At 42.4% G+C, this 25811-nt stretch overlaps 1 protein-coding gene and 1 long non-coding RNA gene across 3 annotated transcripts in view; both read left to right on the top strand.

The window, feature by feature from the left end:
• LOC306983854 overlaps positions 1 to 6538 on the top strand; it is a 32862-nt gene extending 26324 nt beyond the window's left edge. Inside the window, exon 5 of the long non-coding RNA XR_013794445.1 lies at positions 6443 to 6538. This is a non-coding gene — a long non-coding RNA (uncharacterized lncRNA). The remainder of the gene's footprint in view (positions 1 to 6442) is intronic.
• A 1965-nt stretch (positions 6539 to 8503) lies between these two features.
• The window catches only part of serpinh2 (serine (or cysteine) peptidase inhibitor, clade H, member 2), a 50624-nt gene continuing 33316 nt past the window's right edge, over positions 8504 to 25811 (top strand). For both annotated transcript variants that reach the window (XM_079584552.1, XM_079584553.1), the window contains exons 1-2: positions 8504 to 8633; positions 8701 to 8786. The gene's annotated coding sequence lies outside the window, so the exon portion shown is untranslated. The remainder of the gene's footprint in view (positions 8634 to 8700; positions 8787 to 25811) is intronic.

Genomic DNA, 25811 nt, shown 5'->3' on the forward strand with positions numbered 1-25811 from the left:
TTATTTTAGATTTAGTGTTTGTTTCAGAATTTGCCTCATATTATATCAAGCAACTGTTTTTTTTTTTTTTTTTTTTGTGGTAAGAGCCTAGATAAGATGAATAAGGCCAATAAATAAATGCTGAATGTGTTTTCATGTCTGGTCTTGAATACTGTGCGCTTTGCACTGGAGCGTTTCTGCATGTGCGTCTGCTCATATCTAGTGATGAAGACTTGAGATTCATCTTCTGCTGTCTGTAATTTCCAAACGTGTCATATTATGCATGAGTGAAGACGACTGCACAAACACACATGCCCCGTGTGTGTGTGTGTGTGTGTGTGTGTGTGTGTCTGTGTGTGTGAATATTAATGGGCAAGTCATATGCATATATGTATTCTGTGTGTGGATCTGAATCTGCTAATGTGTGTTTATGTAATTAGTTGTGTGATAAACTACTCCTGTGTGTGTGTGTGTGTGTGTGTGTGTGTGTGTGTGTGTGTGTGTGTGTGTGTGTGTGTGTGTGTGTTTTAATAACTTCAGTTGTGCAGTAGTTGAAGTGTGTTGCTATGTGAAGGCCAGGTCTTTAATAGTGTGTGTGGTCGCACTCCTCTCGATGGGTCCATGAACCTCTGCAGGATCCACAATGAAGCCGGCGCTTGAATTGCGACGGAACAGGAAATAGTAGTAGTTTCAGGGTCAGGCAGTTTGTGTTTAGAGACGTTGAACAGAAGCACTTAAAGAAGGAAGACTTATTCTTGTATTTAGTGTGTTGTGGTTATCTTTCTCTCTCTGTATCTCCCTTTCCACTTTTATAGATGAATGATCTGAATATGTTTTGGTTTAGGTCCTTTTTTTCTCCTTGTATCAACCTGCCATTGAGGAAGAAAAGACTCATTGCTATTTTGAATTGTTTCTATGTAGTACCTACTTGTTGTTAGTTTGGAGGCTACTATAGCAACAAGCACAGTTAAACTAGTTAAATATAGTAAGCAACAGTAGAAGCTACAGTGCAATCAAAGTAACTTTCTCAACACTAGTTAGCAAGCAGATTACACTGAACATATTCAGGCCAGTGTCTTTATTGTTGTCTGAGGTCAGCTTATGACGTTTGCTTGTTTTTTACATTCAAAAACATCAAAATGAATAAGTAATAGGCTATTATCTACCCTGGTTTTGAGCCTAGCTCATGAAACGCTCCGTTTTTATGGGCGTGCCGCATTGAAGACTTGCAAGTAAACGCCCACTGCTGTGATTGGATAACAGCTTTGCATATATATAATGAGCTTCATGTAATGCGTGAATCGGTGGGCGGGGCTAAACAGGCGGTGTTGAAGTAGGCGGATGCGGAGGCGGGGTTTGATACCCTTTGACATCATAGATCAACACTTTGATAAACCTGCCGTTCGCTGGTGTCAATAAAAGCTTTTATTGGACTAACAAGGAAGTTTTTAGTTCTGAAACTCAAAGACAATTTGATTTCTCAGTTCATCACCCCTTTAAATATATAGCCATCATCAGATGACTTATATTGCCTGAGTGGCCACCACAACTACCACTGGAAGCTCATTGGTTCTTGCTAAAGCGCAAACCTGCTACTTAACACAGGAATGAATCTCATTGGTTCTCACACAAGCAAACATGCTTGAGCTTACGTTTACCACAACTGGGGCCTATACCATGAAGCCGGTTTAGGTGGCTAGCCAGGCATGTTTCAGTTTAGTTTGTGCTAACCCTGGGTTTTAGGCACCATGACAGTGGTTTGGCTTTTAGCTGTGTTCTTCGCCACAGTAACGCTCCACGGCTAACCTGGTCCGGGGAAGGTTATGTTCTGGGTAAGAGGTTGCAAACCAAACTTGGACCAATCAGCTGTGAGCAAAGTGACACATGATGTCTGATTCGATAAAGTCACTCCACCTGTTTGTACTCCAAATTAAAGGTCACATAGCAAATGATTTTTAAAGACAACATTTTTTTATGATTTAGATATTATTTATGTAATTATTATACCCTTTAATCAATCACACATGTACAATTTTAGTTCATCAATTATTATTACACAGAGTTTAAATGAATAAATATATGAAGGTAATATAAATACGCTTTATAATCAACAGATTAAGCTATAAAATGACTACATGTGAGTTTAAATTCTCTCTATACCTTTATCAACTGTATAAACTAACTTCACAACTTTTACTTGCACTGATATACATTAGAGAGACTTTTTCTTTTAGTTGTCCTCTTTCATAGACAGCTATTGTCTTCTTGCAGTGTAAATTTGTTTTAATTCTTAATATTTGAATACTTTTATTTAATAAGTGAATTGGGCTGCTTCTGTCGCGAGAAATTAATTTCAATGAGTTTTTAATGAGTTTCACTCTTTCTCAGCATGTGATTGGCTGTTCGCTACTGATGTCACCCCTAAACTCAGGATCAGAGCCTGAGTTGACAGAGAAAGTTGATGATCAGCATCTCATGATACCAACAAAGCCTGGTTGGATTGGTTTTGTCAACTCGAAACTAATCCCGCAACCCTGAGTTTGTTCAACATCATGGTACAGGGCCCTGATGTGTGAGCTGATTAATGTTTATACGTGATTAAAAGCCTAAAATCAATCTGTTGATCATATAAAGCGATCGTGTCTCTTTAGAAAATTTGGACTAAACCGCTCAATGCTCATGGATTAGTTTGAGCTTTTGAACTTTTTGAAGTGTCAAAGTGTCAGTTGTGTATCTGTCAATGGAGGGACAGAAAGCTCTCAGATTTCATCAAAAAGATCTTCATCACTGTTCTTAGATGAACGAAAGTCTTACGGGTTTGGAACGACATGAGGGTGAGAAATTTCATTTTTGGGTGAACAATCCCTTTAAGGTAGTAGCTTTTCTACTTTTAATTCGTTACTCCAACACCGTTGTTTGTTAGCTATACTATTCTTGTCTTTGTAAACCTGCTTACATTTTCTACTTTGAAAATCACAACCTAATTTCGAATTGGATTGAATCTATTGTGCCTCCCAGATATTTATCGTTGCATTTTTAGAAGGAAATTTGTGGTAAATGGAGAGAGAGAGAGAGAGAGAGAGAGAGAGAGAGAGAGAGAGAGAGAGAGAACACTAAATAGAGATGTGGGATGATGTGATGCACATGGAAAAGAAATGGAAGCCAAGGGTGAATGTAAAAAAAAAGCGGTTCACCAGAAGAGAGGAGGGAGGGGGAGTATAGGTGAGAGGAGAGGTAAAATAGTGTAAGTGCAGGTTCGTTATCTCCATTAGCACCTGCAGGGCTAACGAGGCTGTCTCTTCGTTGCCATGGCAATGGCTTGTCAAACAACACACACACACACACACACACTCACACACACTGAAACCCCAAGCCCTCCCTCCTCACTCCCCCATAAACCCTCCCTGTCCCTCAGGTAATGAAAACACAAAAACACACATAATTTTCAGCACGTGTGTGTCCGTGTTTCTTCTATACCTTTTGTGTGTGAGTGCCATAAATGAGTCTGTCTGGTTTGATCAATAGACAGCGGTCGCTTTGTGTGTGTGTGTTATCCCTCATTTTACCCACCTCCATTTCTAGGCCATCCTTAAAATCACATGGACAGATACATAGCGCGAAACCCTGCACACTCGAACCCGTTCGATGGGATCCAGCAGGATTGAGGATTGTGTGTGTGTGAGGGAGACAGACAGTGTGTGTTTTATCTCTTGTAGTTAATGACTGCAGCACAGCTCTACAGATATTGCTTGTGTTGAGTGATCTGTGATTGTCTCCGACCGCTAGCCATTTATCAGAGCTATATGAGAGAGAAATAGACTGTGGAGAAGACGAGAGAGGGAGAGACTCCAGATAAGTGATGGCAGAGGTAGGGATGAAGGTAAAAAGAAGTGCAAGTTCATTTCGTCACTGTCCTGTCTGTGTGAGAGTGCGTCAGTGGCTCTGTCTGTGGCACTATGTGCACAAATACACAGTGTGTGAGACATTATAGTGAGATTTGGGTCCCTTGCAGATGGACCGATACACAGACACACAGCAGGCCTGCTTAATAATTAACAAGGCAAATCTATTATATGAATATTTAATGAGGATGGTTCATGCGCTGTCCTGATACAGGAGAGCGTTGCTGTGGGAATGTCCGTGTGTGGGATTGTGTATATGATTTATACATTGTGTGTATGTTTATGCTGTTGTGTAACACTACTACTAGCATGCGTTTTTTTCGTGTCCATCATTCGGTGGCTCTGAATTGTCAAAACACCATTCAAATGCTTGTTACGGATGCGAAAAACGCAGAAAATCAAACCCGTTTCTATTTTTTTATGACGGATGAAAGTTTCGGAGGCAGTGTGTAAGCGTGATTGACAACGTGAGGTCGTATTTATTTGTTAACGTGCAAAAATTTCGGACACGAATTTCGGACTCAGTGTGCAAGTTATACATTTTTTATTTAAAATATATAGATTTTTAAACCATTTTACTATTTTTTATTTATTTATTTGACACCCGTATAATGCCAAATTTAGTAAATGTGACCCAGAACCACAAAACCATGTCTTATGGGTAAAATTTTTAAGAAATTGAGATTTGTACATCATCTTAAAGCTGCATAAATAAGCTTTCCATTGATGTCTGGTTTGTTAGGATATGACAATATTTGGTCGAGATACATCTACTTGTAAATCTGGAATCTGAGGTTGTAAAAATCGAAATATTGAGAAAATCTCCTTTAAAGTTGTGCATTTATGTTCGCGATTGTGATGCATTCACTCACAAACATACATTTTTGATATACTTAAGGTAGGAAATTTACAAAATATCTTCATGGAACATGATCTTTACTGAGGCCTCATCCACACTACTGCGTTTTAGTTTAGAAACGGAGAATTAAAACGAATACGATCTCCGTCCACACCAGCGTTTTAGCTGCGTATTAGAATTGATCTCCGTCCACATTAAAACGACTGAAAACGCGGATCACGTGACCATTCACCAACACTGGGCATGCGCGTGCCGGTGTAAACAGGCGCATGTAGTCAGTTGTAGCATTGTAAAATGCAGAATTTACTTGCACAACAGCTGCTAGCAAAGACATCAACGTCAGTAACGCTTGTAATTCGTTATCCATGTTGCAGTCACTAACGTTACGTAGTCCAGGCTGTTTTTGCATGTTTTCTTCCCGGGGACGGGTCATGTGATTGGGGGCTGACGAATCAAGGAAGCATACGCCATGACTGATGACATCCAATCATAGAGCCGAGCGTAAGCTTCTGCGTCATCGTTTCTAAAGTCCTCCGTTTTGACCGTCTTCATTAAAACGCCCTCCGGAGATTCAAATCGCGAAACGGGGTCGGCAGCGTTACTAAACTTCTCTGTTTTAGGTCTTCGTTTTTGCCGTTTTAGTCTGGACGGAAGGTGCAAACGTAGCAAAAGGTGTCCGTTTCTAAACGAAAACGCAGTAGTGTGGATGGGGCCTTAATATCTTAATGATTTTTGTCATAAAAGAAAAATCGATAATTTTGACCCATACAATGTATTGTTGGCTATTGCCACAAATATACCCGTGCGACTTATGACTGGTTTTGTGATCCAGGGTCACAAATATACTTATGACATTGAATGGTTTATTTTATTTTTATTTTATTTCGTTTTTTACTTAGTCGCAATGTAACAGTAGTAGCAACAGATCCATATTGTGACATACATCCGAGTGAAACGGGTTATCGGGAAAAGGAAAAAATGTTGGCCGGGGACTAGGATTGGTTATCCATCCATGTTGGTTGGATGGGGGCAAATCTGAATATGCAGTGTACAGTGAAAAAACGAGCAAACTAACAAATCTTCCACAATAAGACCAATAACTTGTTAAGAAAATTGACTGTGAATTTTCATTTCATGGTGACTTCAATAAATGAATTCCATTAAAAATATAGATTTAATCAAATGCATTGACGTTGGTCCCAGTTATTATTGTAGTATGTAGTTGGTTAGTTGACATAAAAAATATCAAATTAATCACATGCATGATATAGCTTTAATGGTCATACAGTAGATTAGTAAGTTAGTTAGTAGGTTAGTATAGTTTAGCTTGTGTATATCCGTGTAAAATGTGTATTTATAGTTTTGCAAATGCTTTGGGAAATGTAAAGCTTTTTTGTTTGAACCTTGCCAATGAAACCACTTGAATCTGAGAGAGCGAGAAAGAGAGAGAGCAACAAGGAGCAAATAAGAGAGACAGAAAACATGGAGAAACCGCGTGCGTGCGTGTGTGTACGCGCGTGCGTGCGTGTGTGTGTGTGTGTGTGTGTGTGTGTGCGCGCAGTGATGTTCTCATTCCCATGCCACTTTCTCTGTTCCAATATCTGTGAGAATTAGAAACTCACACAACTCTCTCTCTCTCTCTCTCTCTCTCTCTCTCTCTCTCTCTCTCTCTCTCTCTCTCTCTCTCTCTCTGCACTGACAGCTCAATGTCAACAGTGACCCAGAGCGAGGGAGGAGAAGGAGAGGTGGAGAAGAAGAAGAGGGGTAGCTAGGGAACAGAATGAGTGAAGGAGAAAGGTGAGCAGCCAGTAATAACACTGCTGTGTTACTTTTGAGCAGTAAAGGATTGCATTTATCAAAGCCGAGCTTGAAGAGGGGAAATATGAAAGATGGAGGAACACAGAGCCAGAACAAGGGAAGTGACTTAATGATTGTATTCTGGGAAGTCAGAGATATATGGCATGTATTTCATACCGAATGCATGTTTACATTGCCTTTTTGGACCAGATTTATGACCTCGCACAGTTTATAGCAAACAAACACGCTCGGGTGAAAAATGGCTTTATGAATTATTCATCAAGGAAAGTCTCTTGATGACAATTTACGATTTTGAGGTATGTACCCGACAACTGTATATGAGACTTTCCATATTTTCTGCCATCTAGTCACATTTCCGATCAATTCCGGGTTTATGTCCATGTTTTCTGCGTGTTTCCCGTGGCCTCTCAGCACCTGTGTCTCGCCACTCCATACATGCGTTTACGTGACATGAAAATGAACATCTTTATCCCAAAACACAATGATTTCAGCCTGATCACATGACACCTGCCATAACCAATCAGCATCCCGCTGCAAACAACTGCCCTCTTGAAGTGCGCTGGGTGTCGTAGACAGTGTTTGATTTGAATTTGAATTTAAAATATCGGCCTCATTACGATTTTCATTATCTAATCAATTATTCATGAGTTAGGCAAACGAAATGGCTTAGATGCTCAGCGAGCACTCGACGAGGGCGATTGGCCTTGAACTTGATTTTCGCTTGATTTCGCATTTTGCGTCGTTCTCTCCCTCTCGCTCTGTTTTTTTCCCCCCTCTGTTTTCACTGTCTCTCTTTCGAAATTTTCTTTCTACAAAGCGAAAAGTGCATGAGATTCCCAGGGGTGCGCTTTCCCCAGCTTTCAGAAACTTATTCTGTGCCACGTTCAGTCAAGAAAAAGCAGGTGAAATGGGGAAAGAAAGAGAGAGAGAGAGAGAGAGGGGTAGAGAAAGATTGGAGAAGGAAATCAGGATATGTGCAACACAGAGAAATGGATGACAGCAAAACAGAAGGGAAGATGGAGGGTTGGCAGATGGAGGGATATGAGAGCTTTGGGACTCTGAGAGAGAGAGAGAGAGAGAGAGAGAGAGAGAGAGAGAGAGAGAGAGAGAGAGAGAGAATATGCCGACCAGAAGTATCATGCATTCAAACTGAGGGGACACAGGCAAAGTGGATTATAAATGCAATTTGAATTTATACACAACTGATAATTTAGTTGCCCAATTATTGTAGGTAAAAATGTGTTTATCTAGTACACTGTGGCAGAAATGTCTACATTTGCAGATTTGCATTTGCTGGATTTTTGCTTGGTTTATTTAAAAAAACAATTATATATAATATTGGGATTTGAACCCTAGTTTCCTTGCTTACTAAGTGAAAACTGCACCACTTGACGAACATGTCTAATACATATATGAAGGGTTTTTGCCATTTAGTTTGAATGTATGTCTATACTAAAACCCAATAAATTTACTACCGTTCAAATGTTTGGGGTCAGGATTGTTTTTGAAAGAAACATTATATAGGACACATTCAATTGATCACATTGACAGTACTTTTACATTGTAACCAAAAAAAAATGTATTTCAAATAAATGCTGCTGATTTGAACTCTCTATTCATCAAAGAATCCTGAAAAAATTATCAGAAATGTTTCTTGAGCATCAAATCATCATGTTATAATGATTTCTGAAGGACCATGTGAGTAATGATGCTGAAAATTCAGCTTTGATCACAGGAATAAATTACATTTTAAAATATATTAAAATCGAAAACGGTTATTTTAAATTTGTAATATTTTTTTAGAATATTGCTTTCTATTTTTGCTCAAACAAATGCAAATAAATTGGTGTGAGCATAAGATACTTTTTTTGGTGTACGTACTCAACATTGACACAATTGATTTTTGCAGATACATGCATTTCAAATGTCAAATTGTTCTCTTGCTGGAAAACAGACCAAAAATCTTGACGACTCATCCTGTGCTTCACAGTTTTGTCAATCAAGTGCTCTGAGAACGTCCCTCACACTTATGCAAATGGACTACAAAGCAGCACATCGTGGTTCATGGCTCTGAGGTAAAACAAATCCTATTGGCTATTTTTTTGTGATTTTATGAGATATTCAAATTGTCTAATTACACAGGAAAGAAACTGCGCTCATTGGGCGATTTCATAGGGCCTCCAGAGAGTGAGCGAGGACTGCCATCGGTGTCCCCATAGAAATAACAGGTACGTGATGTCCCTGACGACCACGCTAATAGTAGCATCTCATCATGCGGTGACGGTATAATGGAAAGAACGGACAAATGGACCGAGAAAAGAGCGCTCTTCAGGCATATCTCATTCAACATGACAGCTTTCCAAGAGGAAATTATGTTTAAATAAAATCTTTTTCTTTCTCGCTCAGCCTCAGGAAGATAAATAAGGAAACGTAATGAGAAAAGTTTGTGCAGGAGGAGAAAAGCCATTGTGTCTGTATATTACCGGCCCCAAATTACGGCCGTTAAAACACCTCTCCGCTCCAGCTTCCCCCTCACCAGCCATCCTCTGCCTGAGCAAAGATAAACACAGGCCCTAGATGGAGGGTAAAAAAAGAATCCAAATGAAACAAATGACCTCTTATTTTCATTTCATTCAACCCCCCGCCCACCCCCCAACTCACTCCTGCTCTTCCTTTCTCTCTTTCTGCTCTCGCTAATGGTTATTTGCCTTGGTGGAAAGGGTACAGTGTTCTCAAAGAGGAGAAAAGTCTCTTTATATGAGGGAAAGGAAAAGAGAGGGAGAACAAGGGTGTGGATGAGAGAGAGGGTGAGGGGAAAAAAGGGAGAAAATATTTCATTTAGGATCCATTTTCATCCCCAGCGACACAGATCCCCTTCCTCTGGCTACAATAAAAGAAAAAAGACGGAGAAAGAGAAGGGGGGAAAGAGATACAGGAGGGGTGAAAAAAGAGAATTACGTGTCAATATTTGTTCCCTTTGGCTCCTTGGATAAGGGCTGATACATTACCTAGAACCTCTCCCTGTAAACCAATTCAATAACGGCGAGGTTTGCCGAGGATCACAGTGACTCAGGGGGCAGCACGGAGAAACAACAAGAAATGGAAACGAACAAGTGGGGAGACGGGAGAGATGAGTTGAGACTGGCTTAAGTGAGAGAGAAAGAAAAAGAGTGTCAAAGCAGCTAAAATCACTTCTGCAACCAAAGAGATGGGCTACATTGAAGGCCTTAATTGTTTCTGCCACCAAACATTTAGTCCAAACTCGGTCCTGGAGGGCCGCTGTCCTGCAGAGTTTAGCTGCTACTTGCCTCAACACACCTGCCTGGAAGTGTCTAGTAGTAACTCCTTGATTAGCGGGTTCAGGTGTGTTTAATTGGGGTTGGAGCTGAACTCTGCAGGACAGTGGCAGTCCACTTTTAGACACGCACTTTCCCTCGGGGGAATCCCTGCCATCATTTTGAAGTGCGTTCCACTTCGTGAAGTGGACAAGGAAGTTTATATGAACAGACCCTCGTTCCCTCGATTTTGACCGAGGGAGCGAGTCTACTTCATATGTACACTTCAGACAGCTCCATATACCACAATGCAACATGATCGTGACGTCGCCAGATCTAATCACCACCACCACAAACAACTCTGATATATTAATTATAATTTTTTTTATTTAGAACAACCCAAACACACCTATATACATTTGGATGATGCATTAAACACATTTTAAAGGGAAAAAATTTATAATAATAAATCAACTCCAGCTGATTCCAAGTGATCAAGGGCTTAGGACGTTCCAATTCAGGCAATTGCAGTTTCCGCCTGTAGTGGCACTCGTGCAACGTAAGCAATGACGTACATTCGAGTGAACGAGATGGAGGGAAGTTAGCGAGTGAAGGGCATGCCGATTTTGGACTGGAACGCAGCCCAGGATTGGACACCCCATGTGAAAGCAATTGCATGATTACTACTATACTCTACTAGTCATCCAGGGGTGCGTTTCCCAAAAGCATCGTTAGCCAACTATGGTCGCAAGTTCTGTCGTTATCAGCGTAGTTTAACGAGTCTGTGTTTCCCGAAAAACATAGTTCTAACAACATCGCAAAGTTGTGTGGTTGGAACGACAGATCTGTGGTTAGAAGTATAGTTTCTTGTTTGCATGACATATGGACTCAATAAATCCTTATTTTGAGCAGAATAAGCAAGCTGACATTCAGTACAATCTATATCTTTGGTTTAGAATACATACAAATGTCATTTATGTCTTTTAGTTTGTCAAGAGATTAGCCTACGTCCTCTAATACGTATGCACAAAACAATTAAGGTCTTCAATTTAGCCCACATTCATTTTGAAGGTCTTGGAGCAGTTTGAAAGAAAATTCATATTAGAAGGTCTCCATGTATTTTACTCGTTTTTATGTTCTTTACTCACAAATTGCACTCCAGGAAGCAGTTTGTGGAGAAATAACTTTTCATGTGATTCAATCCAAGACCAGTCAACAACTAGTCAAGGTTTGTCTGGTGAGCATGACTAAGTTAGCATACATGCTTGTAGAACAGAGCGGGTTAGCTCGCTCCACCCAGAATGCCCTTTGTGATATTCTGATTCAAGAATATGTGAAACAAGCAATAGGTCTAAGGTTATGGAGGATTGTTTCAGTGAAGTTGCGTACTTCATACATAATGTGGAGAAAAGATCAAATTTAAGAATGAAGAAGAAATTGAAAGGGATTGTGGAGAAACTGATTTTTTTCCAAAAAGAAAGATCTTTTTCGTTCTTCGCTCAGGAGTAAAAAATAAGTTCGAAATGCCATCGCAATGGTATACTTTTAACGAACATCCAGACATCCAGCCATTTAGATGAATAAGCAATAATATATATTGCTTTAAATCCACAAATATGGCGCTAAAGGTGCATCAAAACAAGGACCAACAAATTAATAAATAAAAAAATCCAAAAGCCATAACCACTTTAAACTCACACATGCACTGACTTCACAGTCTAACCCCCCAACCCCCGGACTTTCTTCTATTCACTTACTGTACAATATTTAATATTTCATACTTTTGATAATATTGATTATATTCAATTCAATTCAATTCAAGTTTATTTGTATAGCGCTTTTCACAATACATATTGTTTCAAAGCAGCTTTACAGAAAATGCATTTCAAAAATGTACAAACAAAAATACAGTTAGTTAATCATAAATTTAGGGCATAACATATCGCCGGCGTTGGGTCGTCTCATCACAGGCGTCGAGTCGTCTCTTCACAGGCGTTGGGGCATCTGAAGTCTCCATGAGAGGCTGGATACATAACTGGAGCTGACGAACTCTATTTGAGTTATCTCGGGATAGGCGTCCCGAGATAACAACAAAAAAGGCAGATGGGAAATAATTAGCGTAGCTGCTGTTCATAACATGAATGCATTTGATCTGATTTAACTGTAGTATAAAAGGTACGATGCATTATGTGAATGCTTGGCTAAAGAGATGCGTCTTTAATCTAGTTTTAAACTGGGAGAGCGAGTCTGAGCCTCGGACAATATCAGGAAGGCCATTCCAGAGTTTAGGAGCTAGATGTGAAAACGGCCTCCCTCCTTTAGTGGACTTAGTTATCCTAGGTACGACCAGAAGCCTCGAATTTAGCGAACTTAAAGAGCGCGATGGATTGTAGGGCGATAGAAGATCCCTTAAATACACAGGAGCTAAACCATTTAGGGCTTTATAAGTCAGTAACAATACTTTGTAATTGATACGGAACTTAATAGGTAACCAGTGTAGAGATGATAAAATTGGTGTTATATGATCATATTTTCTTGACCTAGTAAGAACTCTATCAGCTGCATTTTGGACTAACTGTAGCTTGTTTACTGAGGATGCAGGACAACCAGCTAATAAAGCATTACAGTAATCTAGTCTCGAGGTCATGAATGCATGAACTAACTTTTCTGCATCAGAAACAGAGAGCATGTTACGTAGCTTAGCAATGTTTCTAAGGTGGAAAAAGGCTGTTCTTGTGACATTTGAAATATGATTTTCAAAAGACAAGTTTCGGTCTAGTATAACACCCAGATCTTTTACTGTAGAGGCTAAATAACAGGCCATCCTTCTAGATTAAGGTTGTATTGTAAGAGGTTTTGTGGGCAGTTTTTTGGACCAATCAGTAATACCTCCGTTTTCTCTGAATTTAATAGAAGAAAATTACACGTCATCCAATATTTACCTCTCCTTTTGCACTACTTATTTAATTCTACGTTGTTATATCTCTGCATGCTTGCACTGGAAAAGAAGTTGCTCTCATTGTACATGTGTATAGTGACAACAAAAGGCATTTCATTTCTTTTTTCAAATATCATGTTATCTATAGGTCTACTGTAATTGAGACAAACAAAATTGTCCTAATTAATTAGTTACATCATATGGCATTTACAACTCAAAACATGTTGTGGTCCCATTACCTGTATGTTAGTTAGCTACAGTGTAGCTTTCTCCGGGTATCACAAACCTCCTTGCTCAACACAGCCCAAAAGCATTATTGGTAGAACTAATCAACTAGTCAACTGGCACAAGTCCTATCGCATTTTAGTGCATCATTAAAATGATTCCAGATCTCATAAAGGCTTTAATCAGAAAACAATTTCATCTTATCCATCTGTGGTTTGATTAATGAAAGTGTTCATCACCTTCTGCAGATATTTTCTTCTACACACCCTCACACTCCAAAGCGTATGTCTTTTTTCCCCCTGCGAGACGAGATTTTGTCATTAATGGCAAAACTCTTTACCACAAAACAACATGGTGATCATTGGCTTTTTTGGACTTATCTAATATATTTATTTTCTGGCCTTTTCTTTTCTATAGCCAGTTTTTTTTTCATTACAAAAACGGTAACTTTATTCCTTGCATTTTGAGCTGTTACTTCAACGCCCGCTGAACCTAAAGATGTACGATGGCTTTTGTGCTTTCGCTCCCAAGTTAATTATGTTGTTTGTGGGTCTCATATGGTCTTGTATTAATCCAGATGGTTTCTAAAACAAGACTGTTATGCCGTAGAAATGCTAAATGAACGTTGTCTTCGCACATTTACTTTGATTAATAGTGTTGTTGCTATTGAGTCTGGGGCTCAGAGACTCAGGTGGACGGGTCGTGATCCTGTCTCCTACCTTCATCACCTGTCCGTCAAACTCAAAGTAGGCTGGGACTGGCTGCGTGGGGCTGTCCATCAGCCTTAGTGGGAGGGTCACGAATAATGATAGCATCCCATCTGGCCACGAGGGCGACATCACGGCGAGCTGATTGGGGTGAAAGACCAAGAACGCCCACTTTTTCCTCCTCAGTCCAAGACATACGAGCGAAACTCCGGCACGTGCATGTGTATGTGTGGTATGACATGCCATTTGAGGGAGACAGATGGGATCCTCTCACTTATACTCACACTGACGCTCGCTCACGCCAGCCTTTGCCTCATTTCACCCTCGGCTCCCCGTGATGCTGGCAAGGTCGTGACCTCTCTAACCCTTGACTTTAACAGTCTGGACAAGCATATGGAGGTAACTCGTGGGGGGGATAAAGTTGTATGCGCACACATTCCACGCTTATCGTCGCAAACTTCATTTTCCATTAAAGCCTCACTCCTCTCATGATTCGGTGTTGTCCGCTCTCATAAGCGTCCCATCAGTTGGCAGAGATCAACAGCAGTTAAGTCCATCCCGATTTGCGCATCCGTAGCGGATCCGAGTGCCCGCGGGCGAACCAACGCCACCCTCACCTGTGCGCATTAACATTCGAATGCCACCCGCATTGATGTCTGCATTCATTAAGACGAGAGCGCTCAGGGCTGCCATGTGCGCGCGATACAAGAACTTCAATCTGTCATACGGAGTAATATCTGATGCTACTCCTGGCGAACACGCACGCGCACAAATCCCAGACACGTTTGGTGACTCCCGCGGTGTTCACTTCCATCTCGATCAAAGCGATAACGCTGCTTCTTAATGTCTCACCTCATTGAGATTCTATCAGTCTATCAGTCTCTGGCCTCTCACACACACAGTCTTTCAACCTGAGGAATGGCATTCTCATTAAGATACATCAGATACGATGACTCCTGAACTGAGCGCGCAAACTCATTTCCACCGGCTCTCATAAACGTCTTATTAAAACAAATCTCTCCTTATTTTCCACATGTGCGTACGAATGTCGAAATGATTTGTATTTGTACTGGTGTATGTATCGGTAAATATGCATAATGGAATCAGTGTGTGTGTGTGTGTGTGTGTGTGTGTAGCCGTGGCCCAAAGCCTCACCCGCCGTCAGTAATGACAGGCACAGCGTAATTAGCCTGGGGTAAACAATTAACACAGGAGATCCATTCTGATGCAAATGACCAAACCCCAGCAGAGCCAGACACAATGCCGCCTCAATGCATTTAGAGTCATTATGATCACCTTCCAGGTTGGCGAAGCACACCGTTCGGTTTGTGTGTGCGTGCCGGTGCATTGTCTTTGTTATTTATTGTTGTGTTTCTGCAGCTCTGTCCTCTGTTTGCCGTTCTCATTAGGGTTTAGGGTAAATGTTTTTTTAATAATGGCGCATCAGGTAAGCCGTATGGAAATCTCCGTCAAATTAGGAGGCCGAAAAAAACATTAACTGGTGAAGCCGGTGGCGCGTGGGTACAAAACTCAGCTTTCAATCACACGTACTGTATGTTTCTCTGTAATCACACCATCATTGTTCTTGTTCCTTCCTCTATCCTACACCATTGACTCTCGTTCTCCATTCTGTCGTACCTCTAAATTAGCGCCACTACCTCTGCCGCCATTTGCTGTCCGTTCTGCTTTTCAATTACCTCTGCATGTTTAATTTACTCCATGGATTTCATTTTGAAAATCACAGATTGAGTGTCACAAATGGAGCTATTTATTTTTTTGTGATGAGTTGTGGAAGTGCATTATGGGATTGATTTTAAGGCACACATTAATGTCTTCATTCACTGTGTCACTTAAACACTTATTTCTCTATTACGCTTTGCATTTGTGTTTCACGCATAGAGCGAGCTGGATGTAAGTATAGAGATATATTTCTATGCACTGTTGAGTCATTTGTAATGTTTTTTATTTTTTGTGTGTGTTCATCCATTTTGAAAAGCTTTTAAGGTCATCTGTGCAAATGCACACGGGAATAGAGTTTCGCGTAATGGCAGCACTTATTCACTTAATCGAGATCATACGATATAGTTTTTTCCCTCCCCGAACAAAACTCTCTGTCTCTTCGAGAGGGGAAAAAAAGACTGTTCCCTTTCCTCTAAGAATAATTGAGGCGATAGTGAACACAGTTGCTAATTAATCATGCAGTAGATGAAAATTGAGGTGAAAGAGAAAAAGATGAGAGGAGAGGCAGAGAGATGAGAGGACCTGGATGAGAGATGAGAGACATTTAGAAATGAGAGGAGAGGGCAAGAGTGGATGAGTGCAGGTCACATGGGGAGGGAGAACGCGAAAAAAACAGGGTCATAAAGGAAACAATGGAACAAGATCGAGACATGGTTTGAGACAAAGATTGGCACATTATAGATTGTAATAACAGACAAAATGCATGCATTTAACTCTCTGTTTACAGTGATGGGGAGAAAAATGAGATGGGAGGGGAAATTATATGTCGATGCTTTTACGTTCTCTTGCAAATGTTTTGCGTTCCCCAGAGAAACTTTGCATTCGCTTGCACAATGTTTCTCAGGGGAACTCAAAAGTTTTTGCAAGACGCAAAGGTTTTGCGAGCAAACGCAAATAGGAACGTTTTATGCCATCATTTAAGACATTTCTCCTTATTTAGAACCCTTTTTGGCATAAAGCTGAGACAAGAACCATTCTATATAGAAGCCCATTAAGAAAAAAATTCTAAGAGAGATAGCATCATCATTTTTTTTTAAAATCATAACTTTTTAGTAGCGAAGCTTTTTTTCGGGATAGTAGCAGGATAGTAAAATGGCCATACAAAAAAAAATCTTCACAATATTTACATATTAAAGACGTATGTACAATATTCTCTGTCAGGACAAGAAATGTTCATTCCGGGAATGAATGACTCTTTTGAATCGGTTCTTTTCTCTTCTGATTTATATGCACACTACTCTCATTTATATGCACACTACACTGTTTAAATGTTTGGGTTTATTTTTTTGAAAGTAGTCTCTTATATCTAAGGCTGCATTTATCGATCAAAAATACGTTAAAATTGTAATATTGTGAAATATTATTGCTATTTTTAATATGTAATTTTTTGATGTGATGGCAAAGCTGTTTCTTTTTACTCCACATTATCCTTCAGAAATCATTCTAATATGCAGATTTGGTGCTCAATAAACATTTCATATTATTATCAATGTTGAAAACTTTTTTTTTCAGGAATCTTTGATGAATAGAAAGCTTAAAATAACAGCTTTTATTTTAAATATATCTATATTAATCTTTTGCAACAATATAAATGGCTTTATTGTAAATTTTGATGCCTCATTGCTGAATAAAAGTATTCATTTCTTTAAAAAAAAAAACGTTTGAAAGGTACTGTATGTCTAACACGGTTTGCTTATTTGAGCAGTCGGACATGTCAAGTTGAGGCACAAAAAATTGGGTGAGGTTTGGCTTGCACTACCTTGGCAACCATGGCAAATGGGACGGGACAAAATGTGCTGTAAGAGGATTTGAGACCCTTTCAGACCTTTATTGACACATTGAGACTTTCTGGGTGAAGAGAGGTGATGGCTTGTCATGTTCAGTCTCTCTCTCTCTTTCTTGCTCTCTCTCTCTGGAGAACATGTTTTATTTTATATTTGTGGGACAAAGGTCCATTCTCTTGGAGTTTTGCTAAAATTACCCTCTTAGCGTCCAACAGCCCCTCATTATCTCTCCATCTATCGTCCATTCATCCATCCCCCTTTCCATTTCCCCCATCCTATTCATCTCTGCTGTCCTCAAATCCATCTAATTCTCTCCATTTATCCTTCTTTAGTTCTACCCTTCCCTCCATTATTCCTCCATCCTCTTCTGTTTCTGCTCTGTTCATCATCCCAGTACCTGTAATGCCTTATTCCCTCTCTCATACCCCATCATTCCCAATCTCTGTGACCTCCTCTTTCCCTTTCTCCTCTCATCCTCATCCACTCTTCATCCCTGCCTGTTCAGCCCACTCCAAATTGGAGAGGACTGGTTTCCTCTAATTAAAATCTTTAATCAGACTCCTAATTAGCCTAACCAGAGCCTTGTAAATCATTTCCGCCTCTTGCCTCTCCTACAGACCCGGACCAAGATCCTTTTTGAAAGCGTTCGGCCCACTGTAATGCTGCTAAATGAAAGCGAACTGGATATGACGGAGAAAGAGGAACGTGCCCTCGCTCATTGTCCTGGGTGGGTTTCCTGTGACTGGCACACTGGTGTGATCTGTGCGGTCTCTAATGTGGTTTAAAGCTTTAGCACGTCATTCTGTATTGATGGCAAAGGCTGGAGATTTTTCATTGCTGTGGATTTGGGACGCTTATCTTAAATCTAGGACATCATATATATGAATGGTCACTGCATGTTTGTAGCACTATCGAACCAGAAATGGATAGTGCTCCTTGCAAAAAAATATTAATTTTGGTGTGTACAGTATCTCCTGTATCACAGGCTCATCACAGCTGCATGTTTGTTGATGGAAACCAATATTTTCTTGTGTGACACTCCATAACTTTAATACCCTGTGTTCTCTTTAAATAAATAAAAAGTGTCTATCTCTCTACCTATGTCTATCTCTCTCTGTCTGTCTGTTTATCGCTCTCTGTTTGTTTGTTTGTCTGTCTATCTCTCTTTCTGTCGGTCTCTCTCCATCTGTCTGTCTCTCTGTTTGTGTCTATCTATCTGTCTGTCTGACTGCATGTCTGTCTCTGTCTGTCTATCTGTCTCTCTGTTTGTGTGTCTGTCTGTTTATCTGTCTCTCTCTCTGTTTTTGTGTCTGTCTGTCTGTCTCTCTGTTTGTGTGTCTGTCTGTCTGTCTCTCTCTGTGTGTGTGTGTGTGTGTGTCTGTCTGTCTGTCTCTCTCTCTCTGTGTGTGTGTGTCTGTCTCTCTCTGTTTGTGTGTCTGTCTGTCTATCTATCTGTCTCTCTGTTTGTGTGTGTGTGTGTGTGTGTGTGTGTCTGTCTGTCTGTCTGTCTCTCTCTATGTGTCTATCTGTCTCTCTGTTTGTGTGTGTGTGTGTGTGTGTCTGTCTGTCTGTCTGTCTGTCTTTCTCTGTTTGTGTGTGTGTGTGTGTCTGTCTATCTGTCTCTCTGTTTGTTTGTTTGTGTGTGTGTGTGTGTGTGTGTGTTTCTGTCTGTCTCTCTGTGTGTCTATCTCTCTCTCTTTGTGTCTGTCTATCTGTCTGTCTATCTCTCTCTCTGTGTGTCTGTCTATCTGTCTTTCTCTCTGTTTGTGTTTCTGTCTTTCTCTCTCTTTGTGTCTATCTGTCTGTCTGTCTCTCTTTATGTCTATTGTCTGTCTGTCTGCCTATCTTATGTCTGCCTGTCAATCAAGCTGTCTATTAATTTAAATTCATATTGCTTAATTGGCATGACACACTTAGGTACATACTATATTGCCAAAGCATTGCACAAAGCAAAACAAATATACAATATATATGTATGTATGTATACTGTATAACTGTAACGCCGGTGCGGCTGAAGCAGAGAAGAGGCAGGATCCAGATGCAGCACACGTTTTATTAACACACTAGAAAACAGGATAACGGGACTCGGGAACGAGAACAACCAACATCAACGTTAAACATTAAACAAGAACTCACAAGGACAGGACAGAAACACAGGTCTTAAATAATCAGAGACAAACGAGCTAAACAGGATAACAAGGGGGCGTGGGAAAATGAGAGACACCTGGGAAAACTAATAGACAAGACAGGGAACACTAATCATGACATAGCCCCCCCACAAAGGAGCGGCTTCCAGACGCTCCAAACACGAACCAGGCGGGGGGCAGAGCGAAAGCGATCCTGGGGGAGGGACGGAGGGCCAGGCCCGTGCAGGGGAACGGGACCAGGACACAGGCAAGGCGGGCCTGGGCCATGGAGCGTGGGAGACCAGGGCGGAGCATGACGTGACGGCGGCCAGGGCGGAGCATGACGTGACGGCGGCCAGGGCGGAGCATGACGTGACGGCGGCCAGGGCGGAGCATGACGTGACGGCGGCCAGGGCGGAGCAAGACGTGACGACGGCCAGGGCGGAGCATGACGTGACGACGGCCAGGGCGGAGCAAGACGTGACGGCGGCCAGGGCGGAGCAAGACGTGACGGCGGCCAGGGTGGAGCAAGACGTGACGGCGGCCAGGGCGGAGCATGACGTGACGGCGGCCAGGGCGGAGCATGACGTGACGGCGGCCAGGGCGAAGCATCCTTCATGGCCCTCCAGGGCGAAGCATCCTTCATGGCCCTCACAGGGCACCTCCTGCCCCCCCCCAAAAAATACTTGGGGAAATCCAAGACCTCCAGGCTGGGAACCGCCACCGGAAAAGGCTCCCGAAGCCCGAGATGCGCAGGTAAGGCAAGACGCAGAGGTGGGGCCGGCAGGGCGAGGCGCAGAGGCGGGGCCGGCAGGGCGAGGCGCAGAGGCGGGGCCGGCAGGGCGAGGCGCAGAGGCGGGGCCGGCAGGGCGAGGCGCAGAGGCGGGGCCGGCAGGGCGAGGCGCAGAGGCGGGGCCGGCAGGGCGAGGCGCAGAGGCGGGGCCGGCAGGGCGAGGCGCAGAGGCGGGGCCGGCAGGGCGAGGCGCAGAGGCGGGGCGAGGCGCAGAGGCGGGGCCGGCAGGGCGAGGAGTCTGGGAACGCCCTCCGGAGCCTGGCGAGCCCAACGAGTCCTCCTCCTCCTTCTGCGACGGCGCTTCACTGGGCTTGATTCATTACAGGATGCAGGAGACTCAGTAGAATCACAGGATGCAGTAGACTCAGTAGACTCACAGGAAGCACTTGACTCAGTAGACTCACAGGATGCACTTGACTCAGTAGACTCACAGGATGCACTTGACTCAGTAGACTCACAGGATGCACTTGACTCAGTAGACTCACAGGATGCACTTGACTCAGTAGACTCACAGGATGCACTTGACTCAGTAGACTCACAGGATGCACTTGACTCAGTAGACTCACAGGATGCACTTGACTCAGTAGACTCACAGGAAGCACTTGACTCAGTAGACTCACAGGATGCACTTGACTCAGTAGACTCACAGGATGCACTTGACTCAGTAGACTCACAGGATGCACTTGACTCAGTAGACTCACAGGATGCACTTGACTCAGTAGACTCACAGGATGCACTTGACTCAGTAGACTCACAGGATGCACTTGACTCAGTAGACTCACAGGATGCACTTGACTCAGTAGACTCACAGGATGCACTTGACTCAGTAGACTCACAGGATGCACTTGACTCACTGGGTTCGTCGAGGCTGACGTAAAGCTCTGGTCCGTCGAGCCCGGTCTCGGCTGGGTTGACGTGCAGCGCGGGTTCGGCTGGGCTGACGTGCAGCGCGGGTTCGGCTGGGCTGACGTGCAGCGCGGACTCGGTGGGAACCTCCCGCGGCGTAGGCTTGGCCGAGCACGTGAGAAGCACCGGTTGAATGTAGCCCACGTGAAGCACCCGTACCTCCTCCGCTAAGCCCACTGCGGACGACGAACCGCTCATAGAAAGAGCCCACTCGACATACTGGATCAGAGTCACGGAAGGATCAGGTCCGGGCATCTGTGACCGAAGTGGGTCTGATAATCCCCCGTGGAAGAATATCTTCAAGCACTGGGTGCTCATTTGCGCGAGAGGCGCCAGTCTCATGAACTCCGCGACGTACTCCTCTATGGAGCGATTCTCCTGATGGAGACGGAGAATCTGCACGTCTGGATTCCAGGAAGGCATGGCTGCTGGATCACGTTGCGGTGAGTTCTTCTGTAACGCCGGTGCGGCTGAAGCAGAGAAGAGGCAGGATCCAGATGCAGCACACGTTTTATTAACACACTAGAAAACAGGATAACGGGACTCGGGAACGAGAACAACCAACATCAACGTTAAACATTAAACAAGAACTCACAAGGACAGGACAGAAACACAGGTCTTAAATAATCAGAGACAAACGAGCTAAACAGGATAACAAGGGGGCGTGGGAAATGAGAGACACCTGGGATAACTAATAGACAAGACAAGGAACACTAATCATGACAATAACAAACAAATGACTGAATAAATACATAAATGATGTATTACATACAATAAATATACCTTATATCATATAAATAGACTAGCACTAACAATCATTAGAACCACATACAAAATCATGGTGGACCAAGCAAAGATGGATGGATGCATGAATGTCCTTCACTGATCCCTAAGGGGAAATTAGGGAAGATGAGCTGTTGAAGTCACTACAATCTTATATTACCTCACCGCACTCCGTCCTGTCAGCTCCCGTTACTAATTAGGCTACACAGACCGAGTCTCCATAGCTAACCTGCCTCGAGGCCAAAACTTTATATGACTAACCTCTGCTTCCACACCATCTTTCACAAGTCCAAGCCACAGGTCGTCCCTTAAATCCGCCCGTATCCAGTGAAAAATCGAACTCCCGTGTGACTGGGGCTAATGTACACACTGGATGACCTTTGCCACCGTTAATGGTTTAATGTCGGGGTTTAGTTGTGGTGGATGTGGAACAAGAAACGTAATGAACTCCACAGCATTAGCCGTGGCTGATTACTCAGCACAGCTGGATGAGGACTTGATGGGAAAGCGGCCTTGTTTTCCTCGCTCTCTCTCTCTTCGCTCGAGTTTTATGAGTTTCTGCCTAATGCCCTCAAAACGCACTTACAGTCTCATCTCCACGGTAGCTGAAGTCATTATTTGGATAAATGACATCACCTGTTGATTTTCTCCAGACCCTCGAAGGCTCATATCTTTTCTTCTGCTCCTTTCTTTTGTCTCTCGTACTCTTCTCCTTTCCCAAGCCGCAGGCCTGGTATTTTTAGGGCCGTGTGAAGGGGTGAAAGCATCGAGCACTTTTTCTCTCATCTCTCCATTTTAATCCCTGAGTGATGGCTGAAATGTGCGAGGCCCAGAAATGGCTGTCTCTCCGCGCCTGCGGGCATGAGCCATCAGTCACCTCACTACAGACTAAAACAGCACAATTCCTCGCCAACCCGGGCCCCGGAGGTGTGTACGTGTGTGAGAGTTGTGTATGCGGGCTGCATTATGCTGAAAATTCAGAACACTTCCTTTGTGCCGCTCGCAAAACACCGCTGGGCTAAATGCCGCATTATGCATCTTTCACTTTTTCACCCTCGCTGTTCACGACGACCATGTTTGACTCTTTGAGACAAAAACGAGCATGCTTCCATCACACACACACACACACACACACACACAATGGGTTTTCATGTTTAATTAAAACATTGCACGTCCATAGACATAATGAGTTTTATACTGTACAAACTTTATATTCAATCCCCTAAACCTACCCATCACAGAAAACTTTATGCATTTTTACATTTACAAAAACATAACTTATTATGATTTATAAGCTGTTTTCCTCATGGGGACCAAAAATGTCCTACATGAACATGAACAAGGATTTCGGACATTTTTTCCCCCATAATGTAGGGTTTACCTGGACACACACACACACACACACACTCCTGTAATGTATGAGGTAAAAACAGCAATAATGTGAAATACTATTACAATTTAAAATAACTGCTTTCTACTTGAATATTTTAAAATGTATTTTTTTTCTGTAATGGAAAAAAGTCCTCAATTATAATTGGTGCTCAATTGTTCATAATGATTCTTATCATCTTCAAAGTTGAAAACAGTATTTTTTGGTGATTTTTTTTTTTTTTAATCATTATTTTCAGGATTCTTTGATGAATAGAAATGTCATTGAACAGCTTTTATTTGAAACGGAAATCTTTTGTAACATCATACAAGTCTTTACTGTCACTTTTGATCAAATCAATGTGTCCTTGCAGAATAAAAGTATTTGTTTCTTAATAAAAAGATCTAACTGACCCCAAAACTTTTGAATGTTAGTGTGTCACGATTTCCACAAAAATATGAAGCCGCACATCTGTTTTCAACATTGATAATAATAAGAAATGTTTCTTGAGCACCAGATCAGCATCCGCTTTTCACTTTTCACAACGGCCATGTTGGTTGCACTTATTCGCCTCTTTGAGCCAAAAGTGAACGTGCTCCTATCGCATCACGGAAACACGCATGCACACACACTCCTGTAATGCATAATGCATTGTGCTGTAGCCGTTTCAGCGTCGTCAAATCCCCCCCCACACGCCCAGTCTGTTCCAGGCTATCAGACATGACAGTGCCAGCTGGGCTCCTGGCAGCAGCCGAGCAGGGAGGAGGAGAAAGAGAGAGACTCCGAGAGAGAGAGAGAGAGAGAGATGGAAACACAGCAGGACAATGTGAAGAAAGGATGCAGGGGGGAAGGAGAGAAAGAGCGAGGGGGAGGCGCTCCGGCGTCTGTTCCGTTCCCTGCTGATCTAAGACACGTTGCAGAACCGTGCCGGTCGGGTTTTTTGGGATGGAAAGCCGCTCTGGGTTGAGCAGTGTTCAGTTTATATAAAGACAGCTGTCAGCACAGGAGTGTGTGCCACTTCCAAACACTCCACTCATCGCTGACTCACTCTGAGCAATTAACTGCTCCAGTTAACCTCGCTTCTGTTGATAGAGAGGAGAGAGAGAGAGAGAGGAAAACAGTATCTGAGTGTATCTGTTTGAGCAAATCACCATGTGTGTTCAAGAAAGTGTGAGAACTGAAGAAAGTCTGTGTGCGTGTCTGTCCATCTGTCTGGGAAGGTGTGCCTGTTTAAACCAGCATGTGTATGTGATCATGTCTGAGTTAGCTCAGACTGTTCAGAGACTTCGCAGCTTGTTTCTGTGCGCCCATGTTGGCTGTGGTCTTTAGCGTCCTTGTTAGCGCACACGCCGGAGACCCGGGTTTGAATCCCGCTGGGAGCAGGTCGAGTAGGACTGGCTAAATGTGGTGCCGTGACCCAGGTGGGAGTGAGGTTTAGGGGGATGAGTAGGAAAAGGTTAAGTGCAGTTTTCTCTCTTTATTCAAGTCCAAACTGTGGAAACAGCACAGCAAGTTTTTCAGTCCATAAATGAAATTGAACATTTTAATTTAATTAAACATTTTCAATGAGATCCGGGTGATGGCGTTGCAAGTGGCGTTAAATGTTTGTGGTATTACTTGTGCACTTTACTTTTATAGGCAGTTCTTGTGTATCGCGTAATCTTTGTTGATTTTGTTTGTCCCATCAATGGTATAAATAAAAGCCGAAGTGGATCCAGACTTTGGACGTGGTTTGGGCATCTATTATTTTACTCGCACTGCTGTCTGCCATCCCGTTAAAAACCTCTTTTTCAGTTAACTTATGTTCACGTTTCCATCATTCATGTGTTGAGCGCCACCTTGAGGAGCCATGAAGTAGCAATGTTTGGAGCAGGGAAATCTATTTAGAGCGCTTTATTTGATTAATTCATATACTGATAATTGGTGCCAGAATATCGATTCTCGTATCGCACGCAGAAGAACAACGACATACCGCCCTATCGATATTTTGTCCCACTCCTAGGGGTAAGTGTAACGCAGGTCGGCCAGTAAGAGTTGTGTGTGTAAACCTCACTCCCCTGGCCTCAAGAGGTGCTAGCGACTGATGCTAGAGGCTGCGGTCTTTAGTATCCTTATTAGCACACGTGGGATCCCACGGTGGAGACCCCGGTTCACATCCGAGCAGGACCGTTACATATGCTAATAGCTGTGTGTCCCCATACACATGCTCCTCTCTGAAAAGCAGTATGTGAAGGTTGTGTGTGGTATTAATGAAACGCTTGATGGGTGACGAAGTGCATCTGCCAAGATTCGTAAGTGTGCACCAAGTGGATGTTTTGCTATCTCATTATGCACTGGTCAGAGTAAAGGTCAAAGGTCAGTGCTAATAGGCCTGGTGTAATCTGTCCAGGAATTTATATTTAGCACACTTAAACATCTACATGACTAATGGTTGAGAAGTTATTTTTCATTTTACTGTATTAACTTTTTTGTTGTTACATTTTTCTAGAATTTGTCATTTTTTAAGTTAGTGTGAACATATGGAACATTAACTACTGGATCTTCAAAATTAGTAAATTACTCGTTTGATATTAAAGAAACAGTCCCTACCAAAAAAAAAAGAAAATT

This window comes from Phoxinus phoxinus, assembly GCF_949152265.1.
Source record: "Phoxinus phoxinus genome assembly, chromosome: 2".
Taxonomy (NCBI): Eukaryota; Metazoa; Chordata; class Actinopteri; order Cypriniformes; family Leuciscidae; genus Phoxinus; species Phoxinus phoxinus.